Source organism: Scomber japonicus, chromosome 8, assembly GCF_027409825.1.
Source record: "Scomber japonicus isolate fScoJap1 chromosome 8, fScoJap1.pri, whole genome shotgun sequence".
NCBI lineage: Eukaryota > Metazoa > Chordata > Actinopteri > Scombriformes > Scombridae > Scomber > Scomber japonicus.
This window is the reverse complement of record NC_070585.1, coordinates 12,600,141-12,613,998: the sequence shown is the minus strand read 5'-3', so window position 1 is coordinate 12,613,998 and position 13,858 is coordinate 12,600,141. Positions and strand designations below refer to the sequence as shown.

The 13,858-nt window shown below is 41.2% G+C and overlaps 1 pseudogene; it reads left to right on the top strand.

The window, feature by feature from the left end:
• Positions 1-9,325: 9,325 nt before the first annotated feature.
• On the top strand, positions 9,326-11,380 carry LOC128362704 (uncharacterized; annotated as a pseudogene).
• The last annotated feature ends 2,478 nt before the right edge of the window (positions 11,381-13,858 follow it).

Genomic DNA, 13,858 nt, shown 5'->3' with positions numbered 1-13,858 from the left:
TTTTCAGCAGTTCCCAGGTGACGATCAGGTGTTGTTTTTTATTGTTTCAGTTTCAGTTTTTTTTATTGTTTCTTGTTTTTTTCAGTTTCAGTAAGTTCCCAGGTGATGATCAGGTGACTTGTTTTTTATTGTTTCTGTTTCTTTTTAGAAAGACGTGCTGACTAGTTTCAGTAAAAGCCGGCTCTCTCTCTCACACAGAGTAAACATGAGTTGAGGCTTCACTCAGTGTTTGAGTCTAAACATACTCCAGTTAAACTGGCTCAACAGGAACATCTGCAGTTTTTTGAGTTGTGCTCGCTTGTGTGTGTATGTAGGCGCCTCACCTTTTATGCAGGTGTCCATGCCTATTGTCTGACAGACAATGTCCAGTTGATAGGTTAATGGTTTGCAGTGTGCCATCACTGCGGGTCAACTAATTCAGTCATGACTGTCTGAAAGCTTGGGAATGTAATTTAGGGTGTAAATGTATGCAGAGCAGCCGACAGCCCTCTACCAGATGCTTTTTTTAACATCCATCCATAAAGCAACTTTGCGATTCTTCCACCCACAGTTTGTTCTGCCTGGTCCTCCTCTGCCAGCAGATTGAATCCTATAAATATTTCACATTTGATAAATAAATGAAACAACCTCTTTTTTTACTTCTGGGTAGCACACTAAGTTGCTCCCCTACCTACGTATGCAAGAGCTTATTATCGCAGTTCTGACATTGTTTCAGTCATTGCCTAAATGAGGTTTGGCTCAGGGACATTTTCATTTATTTTTCAAATGTATGTCGGATGCTTCTATTCTGCTGCAACACAAATGTATTTTCAAAAGTAGGTGCTCCTTTTCAACTTTGAGCCATTATTGAGATAGGTGGGAAAGATCTTAAGATTTCCTAAAGCATGTCATGAATTCAATATTTTGTAACCAGAGCAGTGTCAAAGTGTCTCAGTGTTTCTTTAAGTGAATGCTAAAAATATTATTTCTCTTTTGTCAGCAGCCGACAAAAGAAGGTAAATTGCATGTCTGTCTTTCTTGTGGATAGCATGGTGACACCTTGGCCCATCACGTCATAAATGACCTCTTCTTACTGCTCTCTCAGCTAGTTGTGTCCCTCCATACATTACTCACATGGGATGTGGGCTATTTACAGCTGTATTGTCAGGCTGCAGGCAGTATGCATCTGCAGCCCTCTGGGTCATGTGACTTTACGCTACACCTCACCTTTGTGTTCATGTGTAAAAGTAACTCAACCTGACTAAAAGGCAACCTGAGGGAAGCAGGGCTGAGGGGTGGGTCTTGAGCGCCAATTAGAATTGAAACACCTGAGCCAGACTAAAGTTTAATTCCTGTTGCATGGATTTTTTATTTTATTTTATTTTTTGTCTGCAGGAACGACCATGCTGAAATCTTTTGGTGTGCAAATGTTCCAGCAGCTGTTTGAGTTGGAGATGTGCATGAGGGAAACTAAAAATAGGACACACACACCTCTGAGCCAGCTGCCTCTTCACTGCCTTTGGGACTGCCTTTGCGTCTCCCCTCACTCCTCTTTCAGCCCTCTTGCTCTCCTCCTTCTCTCGAAGTGGCTGTTGTTCTCCCACTCTCTCTCAATTTTCCTGCTTTTCTTAGTCCCTGAATCAGGCCTTGTGTGTCTGGCTGGTCCTGTGTTGGCATGAAAGACCTGAAACGGGACACCGCTTCCACTCACTATGGTCCATTACCCAACCTGATGGGAAACTAGAACAGTGTGGCACAATAGTGAAAATGTGAAGTCTGTGTCCCATGACTCCCTGATCCAATTATTTGTGAAACCCCACAGAAATGAATATCCATCATAAACAAAGAAGATCTGTGCTAAAAGGGTTATTAATATCAGGAATAATGTGTCTGAAAAGGAGAAAAAAAAGTTTGTATTCCAAGGTTGGCGGGACATCAAGTGTGCCTCGGTGCAGTTGAAGCATTTGTTTTCGGCTTCTTCTTTTTTTTCTTTTCTTTTAAAGCTTCTGTGACAGTGGTCATTTTCCATATTTATGTTTCTGCACAATAGAAAATGCTGACATGTTCCCTCCAAGTCATCAGACAATAATGTCATTATAAAGACTTCTTTTTTCTTCTTAAATCCAATGCACCGATTTAAAATTGCTTGCTTTCTGTAATATCTCTGCACGGCAACTTAAGTAGGTTAGGGGAAAAGATTGTACTTATGAGAAATGGAGTATGGTAAGGGTGTGGTTACTATTAGGCAGCAAACACACTTGGGCGAGGTTGGGAAATGATCATAGTTAGAGATAATAAGAACAGGGACATTAATTGCATATCTGTTGGACAGGATCTCACCACACACCCATCCATTAACCCAAGTCTCCACACAAAGTGCAAACGGCTCACATTGATTGATTAACAAGGAATTGGTGTTGTTATGCGTAACCATCAAAATATACAAAGAAAGAGAAATTACAAGTAACACAAGTAAAGTGTGAATAATGGAAAAAAGAAATTTCCAATACAAATATGTAAAATATACTCTAAAATGAAAAGAGCTGTTGAAGATTAAAAAGAAGAGAATTAAATGTACATATGGTTTATTGACATTGGCATGTGCAAAAGTTAATGTTGTAATTTGAGAGGATACTGGTTCTTTCAAAAAATTCAGTACTAGTTTATTTTGTTGAAAATAGTCCCCAACAAATGCATTACTTACTCCCATTTGTGTAATGTTTGCTGGACACTGCAGCGCCCAGCTGCTTTAGGAAATGACTGAGCCTTTTATTAATTAAGTGAACTATTTGTGGCCTGTTTTTAAAGATTTACGATTTACGTCTCTGGTAGGAAAATGAGCTTGTGGCTGAATGCCACAGACAAGGCTAGGAAGATAGACTAAAGCATTGTTGGGGTTTTTTTTGTTTGTCTTTTCATAGGAATGTGTAATGCCAGTGAGAATTATAGAGTATCAAATCAAAGGTGAAGCAGCATTACAGACAAAGATTTGGCTCTGCTCCATGAAGGACAAAAATCAAGCAAGCCTACATCCACGTATGCTGCACGACCTATGAATAAGAAAAGAAGTGGCCTCTATTTACCATCCCTGAAGACTCCGTAAACAGGAAAATTCTCTTCCATTAAGTAAACGCAGTAACATGATTATTATGGCCTGCTGTATGTGTGCGGATGATGAAAGTAATTCACATCTGAAATGACTGGCTGAGTTTCTTTCACTCATCTCCTGTGGAACAAACCCCCTCAATCACACCCTTTGATGTGCTTTTGTGTGTGTCTAATTCCCATTCAGTAGGCAGATACATGTGTCACACTGTTTGCTTGGTATCAGTTTTGGAGACAGACTCGAGCATTCAAAAATAGGTTACGCAACCCTATTCTTTCTCTCTTTGCCTCATCATTATTCATGCATATATTACATACACACATCTGTGATACAGCTCTCCAATTAAATTACTGTTCAGGAAATTAACTGTTGGGCCACTATACAAGGGCTGAAGGGTTGAAGATAAAAGAGAAAAGTGAGTAGTTATATGGAAAATGATATCTGAATTAAAAATACATGTCAAAAGTTTCTGTCAATCAACATTCGCCACCCTGTGACGTTCTTCGATAAGTGGTGGAAGCAGTCATGGCAGTGATGAAAAGTGTGTCAGAAGTGATTAAGGTGACACTGAATGGCATCGAGAGGCCAGATCACGACTCCTGTTAAACTGTGGATATAATCTGTATAAAGCACAAAGGTTCCTGCGTTTGCTCAAGGCTCTCTCTCTCTCTCTCTCTCTCTCTCTCTCTCTCTCTCTCTCTCTCTCTCTCTCTCTCTCTCTCTCTCCCCAATTACATTTATTTCCTGAGGACTTACCCAAACCCTAACTTTAACCACATCCCCTATTAACTGGTCCAAAGTCTGCACAAATTTCTGTTTTTATATTCTGTTTTTTTCTTATTGTGTTGTAGGAACAGTTCTGCAAAAGTCATCCACCCCAATATTGAAACAGCGATTTCTAAACACATGTCGTATGTTGTGTTCATGAATATAACAGCAATTCTGTAGAGGATTATCTCCATCCTGTATTATAAATTGTGTCTGTATTTCCTCGAGGAGATGTGATCCAGGTTGGCCAGGAGACTGTTGTCTCCTTTATCTAAAGTTAATCACATGTCCCTGACTCATGGCTGGCACCCAAAGTGGGGATTTATCACTCATACAACACACACACGCACATGCACACACACACACACACACACACACACACACACACACAAACACAAACACACACACACAGACTTCGAGGGCAGCTCAGTATCACCCACTGCCTGCACCCAGCCCTTAACACACTCATCTTTCCTCCTTTCACCTTGACTTCACCCTTTTGGACTGGACCTCTTGTAGCTGAAAAAAAAACATTAAGCAGATGTAGATATTTCACCCAGCAAAGAGAGACATTGTGACACTAAAACAAACGATAGACAGAGCTGTGCAGGCTAGAGCAGATTTAATCAGTGTTACTTTTGAGGCTAAACTTTGGCTGAGCTGTGTAAGAAGCTTGTAGGTTAAACCCACACAAGCAAGTATAAGCTCTTGATTGTGGACTGTGATAGACTGCAGGCCGTCTCCATGAGGGTGACTAATTAACAGCGCCCTAATTTGAGAATCAGTCATTCTTTGGTGCGGAGGCAGGCGGTGATTTAATACCACAATCAAAATCAAAACCAATCACCCAGGCTTTCAGGGTCTGCAGGGTTATTTCTGAGTTTGTTGCCATGGCAATCAAGTTCATCCCATCGTGGCATTTTCAGAGTGTGGTGAAGGATTAGATGGTGATGTCAGACATCTGTGTCAAATCCTTCTCCAGCTCATTTCAGCCGTTTGTCATGTTCTTGGATGACAGATGACAGCCTGATACTTCCATGAAGTGAATTCTCCATGATGAGTTTCACACTCTTGTTTATATCCCACTTCCTTTTCCTGTCTCCTGGCATCCTTCCCCTCCCACCCGAGGTAATATGGCCTTTGAGGTAAATACCATTTGTTTTGTGGCTTTCCTATGATGGCTAAATAATGGTTTGAAGTATATGGCTAAATGAGAGTCTGAGGCCAGGGATGGGAGTAATCTCGCCTTTCTTTCTGAGCGGTGACACAGGCCAATAGAGATTAATGAGAGAGCAGGGGTCTTAACACTTCCACTGCTATAGAAGAGAGAACCTGGATCTGCTAGGCTTCATGTTGTTTGCATTTTTAAACTTTTCAAACAGCCATTTGTTGACCCTACATTGTTGCATTGTATTAGCATCAACACTGTACAAGTCTTGAGGAAAAATAACAGAGTATAGATGATGGTTATATATTAGAAATCTGAGGACCCCTATGACAACCTACAGCCCCCCAAACCCCTTCACAAGATTACCTAACCCTCAGTCTACTAAGCCTCTAAAATAAATGTGTAAATTTCAATTGTCGAACAATACCTGAAACCAACATATTACTAGAAGGCCTAGTGTCTGTGGTGTTAGTAAGAAAAAAGTCTACAGTCATGCTAGTGTAAGCATGTCTGTCTGGACTAAAGTGGTGGACTGAGAGACAATCACTACTACTCTCAGAGCCAAGTCACTAGTATGGCAAAAAATCTGTTGTTTGCAAAACTATGGTTAAAAAAAAATCCACATTTTGGATAAACACTATATTATTAACTGTCCATGTTTTTTTCCCCACTCAACACTGAAATCTCTAAAATATTCATGTGCAGTATTTTCCCTGTGAATTTATTATTTTCAGAGCCTGATATGCTTTTTATGTAATCCAAGCAGATATGTTTGGTGCACTGTTTATAATCACAGAGCAATGACAGCAGGTCAGCTGACGATACAACATTGCCCACCATCTGTGTGCAACGTTTAATCTCTGGAAGGATTAATCTGGGACTCGATGTGTAATATGAGGGGTTTCTAACATGCATAATGCACACATCTTTGAAAAAATACAATATGATACCCTTTTAAAAATACATCCTGCAGCCCTGCATTGGAAGGTGGCAGTAAGATAATTATTTGTCCAAAGAAAAGTAGGCTGTTTAATAAGTGTAACTGGAAAATAGATATATCATGCATTAATATGTCACCCCATCCTTTAAAGACAACAGATTACCACTGAAAATAGCTTGGATTACATTCAAAGGATTGTGACAGACTGAGAGAGAATCTTCCTCACTGTGGGTTTGTGTGCCACATGGTCACTTCCTGGCACTGATGACTTATTCACTCTAATATGAAACCAATTTCAATGACAAATTCAATTACAAAGAATTCAGCAGATTCTGTGAAAAGACGAATCCTCCAACAATAATTTTTATTCTATCAGTGACTTAGATGCTCACATCACACAAGTTGTATTAGGGATTTGTTTTAATTAAACCTGAACCCCCTCCATCGCCTTGGAGACAAATTGAATGCTCGAATTTAATACTGAGCTGATTTCCCTTATAAAGTAATAGCTCTGTAATGCATTCAGAGCAGGGTTTCTCCGTAGGCCCTCGTTAAAAGGCATGAAGGAAATTAAAGCCAACCGAGTCTTTATCTTGCTTATACACCAAAAAGGGTTACATATAACTAAAATTCCTCTGAAGCTATTTGTGGATGTTTTATAAAGCAATGACACCTGAAGGTATGGCTGGGGCATGTAATTCTAATTGCACAGCACAGGGAAAATGTTGGTAGGAATTAAGACAATGTTCCCCTCCTGATTATCTAATAGGCCAACACATTAGCTGAGTACAGCACATTTTTACGGTACAAAATTTGGCTCAACAGAAGTATGAAATCTTCTATCTTTGCTCCTGTATAATATTGTACTGACAAAATCCATTATAAAATTCAAATTATTAAAGGTTCTTGCCATAATTTCAGGCTGTACAAGAAGGTTAACAAGTCCTTGTCTATTCTCCCATAACTTCACTATATTCATTGTCTGATATCACAGCTAACAGACAATCAGTGATTATTTTCCAGATTTATGACACGGTGTCCTGCAGTATTTTATCCTGTGCAATATACTCTGTACTCTTCCTTTGATTTATAATAGCCGCTGCCCAGCTCAGCAGCACACACCACTGTATGCTCCTTATGCTGTGTTGAAGCAGCGCTGATCAGTAGCCCTGGGAGGTGATTTATGAGCAATGGGATTTCCGGTCAGGACAGCTTATTTGAGCTTGTATATTCTCTAGAGCAGTCCTTGAGAAAGGGATAAGGTAATGAGGGAGAAAATGACGAGTAGAAGACACTTTGGTTGTAAATCAGCCTTTTTACAGCTGCCGAGAGGAAGCGTTTTTTTTTTTTTTAAAACAGTATGTACAACTGCATGAATGCTGTTGGAGCTTCAAGTTCACTAGACTGACCTCATAATGAGACAGGAGACTGGTTTTCCTTTTGCATCCTCATTTTCCTCACTTTCTTTACCCACTGTATGACAGGGAGCACAGGTGAGCATGTGTATGGAGATATACAGTACCTGACTCCCACTCCTCCATTCCTCACTCATGACCCCTGAAAGGATTTTGCCTTATTAGGAGCTTTGCACCTGGATTCATAACATTGCTTTTGCAGAGCAGGAGACTGGATGGGACACCAGAGGGGTTTGGAAGAATATCCAAGAATGTGTAGAGTTGCACATGAGAACTAACTGCGATGCTGACAGTGGCTGTCTGAGCGCTTTGAGGAGGTGAATGATTGTGTGTTCGTTGCTGTACCTCGGTGCAGGCGCCAGTGCAGCGAGCTGAGGGAGGAGAAAGGGCGCCAACAAAGTGCAAGGTAGACTCATAGTGGACTCAGTGCCTGCTGAAGTCAGCACTATTGACTGACACCTGTCACTGCAGTATTTGTGTGTGTGTGTGTGTGTGTGTGTGTGTGTGTGTGTGTGTGTGTGTGTGTGTGTGTGTGTGTGTGTGTGTGTGTGTGTAGTGATGAGAATAGGGCTTCTGATTACTCAGGACTGCCTACTGAGGGGAGCCCCATCAAGATTTGGCCTTCAGGTACGTATTAATAAACAAATACACTCAGTTGCCAACCTTGCAATAAATCCTAAAGGTGTTTGTCACACAAACAGTTGTACAGTGAAATTTGATCTCTGCATTTAATCCATCTCATGTAGTAGCAGTGGGCAGCCACTGTACAGCACCCAGGGACCAACTCCAGATCTATATCAGTGCCTTTAGTTAAGGGCACTGACAGAAGAATTAACCCACCATAAATGTTTTTGATGTTTGGAGAAACTATAGCACTATTTAAAATAATCTTATAAGAAGTCTCTTTTAAGAAGTAGTCTGCCCATGAACCTTAACAGGCCACATATCTCACTGTCAACCATTTCATGGAGGCTATTCCTTCAGTAGGAAACTCTTCACAGTGAGGTCTGTGGGTCATCTGATATAAGTGACACAGAGTCATTTTTCAATGCTGCAAACAGTATAAATGAGGCTCCATTGATCTCCATCTTATTGTGCTCATGGGTGCAGAAATCTCAGGGGCAGATATCTCAAAAAGTGGAACAAATCAAACCAAAACTATGTGCATAGCTAGAGATCCCCAAAGATAAGTAAGCATCTATTTTTTGGCTGTTTGGAGATTCCCTGTAGATAGTTTAAAGATAGTTTAAAGAAGAGTTTGAGGCGCGCACTGGTGGTCTGGTGGTTCGAGCGCCTCTCTGTCTCTCCTTGTTTCCTGTCAACCTCTATGCCTGTTACTATACAGATGAAGACCTTAAAGCCCCAAATAGATATATATTTTAAAAAAGAAGAGTTTGAAGTAGATGGTTGCATAATATAGTTATTACAGTTCAATAAACAGAGCTTTCCTTGACTGGTTTAATGTTGGAGATGTATAAGGTGAGAAGGATCCTCAAGGGGGCGTGATAGGGACAGGCAGAGCCATAGCAAGGACTGTGAGAAGTGTGCAACTGCACAGGGCCTCGCGCCACTAGGGGGCCTCGCGCCACTTGCAATCCTGCTGGTTTTAAAAAAAAAAATATATATATATATATATATATTTTTTAAATAAATACATTTGTTATATATGTATCTGTCTCTGTCAAGGTCACATAAAAACAAACTTTTTATTTTAAATTTTAAAAAACAAATCCAACAAATTAAGCAGGTTTTTCATTGTCGCTATGTCATTACGTAATGCGTCCTCACTGACGAAGAAAGAGGGGGAAAGCTAATATGTCAGCTGCAAGAGAACGCGACCGATTTCGCAAGCACGAATCGGGTTCTGAGAAAAGAAGGAAGAACTTCATAAGTCACTGCAGAGATGGCCAGATACATTTATTAGCACTTCCAGAGATGCGGCTGAGCAGATGCCCAAAGCTAGCGGGTCTGAATATGCTAATGTGGTGGCAACAACTGGCATCACCCACATCGACACTGTGGCAGAGCCTAGCGGACAACAACAGCAGGATGGGAATGTCAAAGGTGAGGGATGAGGAAAATAACCAGCTGTGGTTGACAAATATTTTATAATGAGGCTTGTGCCATTTTGATACTGATCCAATTCAGTTGAGCTGGACCGCATGATAAATTACAATTTATCAGAGTTTGCCCTGGAAGAGGAGGTCCTGCTAACGCCGGATGAAGAGCATTGATTCCCTGTGAATCAAGAAAAAATACACTTTTCTGATGACTTCTATGTAAGAAAGTTGCCCAATGGTGAAAAAGCTTGCAGAGACTTGCCTGTTTATTCGAAGAAAACAGATTCTGTATTTTGCTTTTGTTGCAAACTATTTAACAACAGTACAATTAACTAATGATGGCAATAATGATTGGAGACATTTGAGTACTCTGCTGAAACAACACGATCAGATCATATCACACATGACGCAAAATGGATGGAGACAAAATGAAGATGAGATACACACACAGCTATAGACAAGTCACATCAAAGAGAGATAAACAGAGGCACACTGGCAGGACGTTTTAACACGCATTTTAGGAGCTGTGTAGTATTTGTCTGAGCATAATTTGGCATTTCGAGGAACTAATTCAAAGCTTCATGAAGAGAACAATGGTAACTTTTTGGGATTAATAGAGATGATTGCCAAATTTTATCCCACTATGCAAGAACATGTCAGACGCATAAGAAATAAGGAAACTCATACACATTATCTAGGACCCCAGATCCAAAATGAGTTAATTTCGCTTATGGCCACAAACGTCAAAAACTCTATTGTGAATGACACAAAGAGAGCAAAATATTTCTCTGTGCTTCTTGGTTGCACATCAGATATGAGCCATCAGGTGCAAATGTCGCTGATTCTTTGTTTTGTCAATATGACATCATTAAAAGTGAATATAAAAGAACATTTCATTGACTTCATCCCAGTGAACGACCAAACTGGAAAGGGACTATCAAATGCACTCTTGGCGGAACTAGAGCATAAATGACTGTCAGGGCCAAGGATATGGATACGGGGCGAATATGAAAGGAAGTCCAAGCTCATATTCTGCGTCTCAATCCCCGGGTTTACTTCATGCCATGTGGTTGCCACAACCTGAATTTAACACTGGGAGATATGGCAAAATACTGTCCAAAAGCAATGTCATTTTTTGGTATTATACAACAACTTTATACCATATTCGCAGGCTCTTCTAAACGATGGGAAATACTCAAAGCAAAAGTCCCGGATCTCACGGTTAAACCTCTGTCTGAAACAAGGTGGGAATGTCTGGTAGAGAGTGTAAAAGCAATACGCTATAAAACAAGTGATATTAAGGATGCTTTGCTCGGAGTGTCAGAGAACTGTAACGACCCCAAAATTAAAAGTGAAGCCAAGTCACTGGCTAATGAAATGCAAAGCTTTGAGATTATCATGTCTATGGTGATATGGTATGATATTTTGTTTGCTGTGAACACCGTCAGTAAGATACTCCAGTCAAAGGACATGCAGCTTGACTTGGCCTTATCACAGCTAGATGGATTAATTGACTTCATGCAAAAATACAGAGACACTGGATTTGTGTCTGCAAAAGCTATTGCAACAGAGATTGCTTCTGATATGGACACTGAACCTGTAATAAAAGCAACGCGGCGAGTGAAACGCAAGCGTGATGAAAATGAAAATTAATATACTTCAGACCCAGAGCAGGTGTATATAACGGACTATTTTAATGTGATAGTGGACCAGGCCCTCACTGCTTTCCATACCCGTTTTATACAAATGCAGGAGTTTGGCAACATGTTTGGATTTCTTTTTGATCTGACGAAACTGTGTGAAATGGAGGAGACTGACCTGCAAAGACAGTGCACAAGACTGAGTGATGCTCTGAGCACGTCCAAATCTCAGGATATAAAATCACCGGACCTCGTTGAGGATCCTTCGAGAGATAATCCCAAAGGGAACAACTACAGCACTTAAAATACTTCATTACCTCAAAGGGATTGAAGGAACTTTCCCTAACTGTGAGATTGCGCTCAGGATCCTACTGACTTTTCCAGTAACGGTAGCATCGGGCGAGCGAAGCTTTTCAAAGTTGAAACTAATAAAAACTATTTGCGCACCTCCATGTCACAGGATAGACTGTGGGGGCATCCCCCTGCTCTCAATTGAAAAGGACATTGCACCCAAACTGGATCATAAAGATCTTTTTGCTGAGTTTGCGGACAAGAAGGCAAGGACAGTGACTCTGACATGATCAGTTTATGTGCAATGTACGCATGGTGAGTCCATCTCATTTGTTAGACTTACAGTGCAGTAAATAATGAGTTGTGTATAGTTGTAATGAAAACGAACGCATATTATGAATGAAATATAATAAAGTGACTGAGCTGACTTGATGTAAAGCCACTCATTGCACAGTTGATTTTTTCCCCCTTCGAAATAAATAACAAAAAGTCATAGCTGAGACTATGTGTATGATTATGCTGTATTATCCTACTTGATAAAAACATGTTGTAGTGGGATTATGCGTGCAGTAGAACTACAATAGCTGTGTCCGTGTGACTGTTATTCATGTGCAATTGCACATCCATGTCAAAGAGCAGGGCCTCGCATTTCAAGTTCGCACAGGACCTGGCACCCCTCCTGCGACAGCCCTGGGCACAGGTGCACCATTTCAGGGTTAATGACTTTGGAGATAAGGAAGGGGTCAATGAATCTGGTTGCCAACTTTTGGGACTCCAACCTCAAAGGTATATCCTGGACTGGAAACCAAACCCACTGACCAGGTGTGTATTGGGGTGCGATGGAACACTGCCGGTTGGCCATTCCAGACAAGAGTTGAGTGGACCCTGAGCCAGTACTACCAGTGGTAGTAGCATCTGATGAAAGCCTGGAGGCAGAGGACACTGGCTTCTCTTTAAAGGTCCAGAAAATGTTGGGGTTGATATCCTTGGGAGCACTCGAAAGAGGACAGGCTAGTGGCAGAAGAGGGAACAGTATTGTGGGTGTATTCAACCCACAACAGCTGTTTGGCCAAGAAGGTAACAGTATGAAAGGTGATGCACCACAGAGCCATTTCCATCTCCTGGTTCTTCTATTCACCTTTGGACTGCATATGAAACCCAGAGGAGGGTGTCCGGTTTGACATTCTTGGAACCTAGGCAGTAGGAGAGAGTGGAATGAAAGTGATTAAAAAGCAAAGCCTAGTAAACCTAGCGAGAATTGAACCCTTTGCAGTGCATGCATATTCTAGATTTGTATGATTTGTTCAAACCTCAAAGAGAAGTTTTGCCCCCTCTGGCCAGTGTCTCCACTCCTCCAATGCCAAACTGACTGCCAGCAGCTCCTGGTTGCCTATTCCTTTCTGCAAATGACAGCTTCTGGAAGAAAAAGGTGCAGGGATACCGTCTGATCCACTGGGAGACCACCATGGAGCTTTAATTCTCGATTAAGCATTTGTAGAAGTTGGAGAATCCGAGGAAACAATAAAGTTGTTTGTGATATGGTCTGAGGCCATTCCGTGACTGCTTGGACCTTCACTGGGACCAACTGGATGCTTTATCCTCTGACCACAAATTCGAAAAATGACACTTCCAGGTGGTTCTCCAGGAATCTCTGTAGGACCCTCCTGACATGACCCTGAGTACATGGTTCAGTAGGGCTTGGAAGGGCTTGGAAGACTGCAGGAGCATTGGTTATCCCGAAGGGCATGACTAAGTATTGATAATGGCCATTTGGGATGAAAGACACAGTCTCCATTCCACCAGACCAAATTGTAAACATTTCCATATTTGGTAAACACATTGGCACCTTGGGGCAGTTCAAAAGTGGATGAGATCAGTGAGAGAGACAATGCCAGATGTATAACCAGATGTAAGCAAGAATTTCTGGAAGTTGAGGGGCATGAATCAAATGAAATGACGAAGTCTCATGATGTTACCTGACATGATGAGATGCACCAGAGTCTTGCAGTAGTACATGCAACAATTCTCCGTGCTACATGCATGACAGCATTTCTCCAGGGAGTGACGGGTCCTTCCCATCTGCATGGGCTCTCAGTCATTGGAGGTGCTTGAGGACAAGGTGAGTAGCTGCTTGATTGGCTCTAGAGTGACAGAAAAAGAGCAGATAGGTGCAGTGGTAGTCAATTAGTCAAGTAAGGGTCTAAAATGCAATGTTTTAAAGAGGGCATAAGTCTAACAACTGGTCATTAAACACGTGTTTATTTCGCCTTTTCATAATTATAGTTACTGTAAAGTACCTGCATTTGTATGTGTGCACATGTATGGTTTTGTCTTCCTCTCCCTGCAGTTTCACTCTAAGGAGGAAGTCCCGCCATCCAGGGTATGGCTCCCAATTTTCTGCGGGGGTTGATGCTAATGACATTCACTGTGATTTTGTCATTTTTTCCCCCCATGGATTCATTTGTAATCTGTTCCATTGGTATTTCCAAAC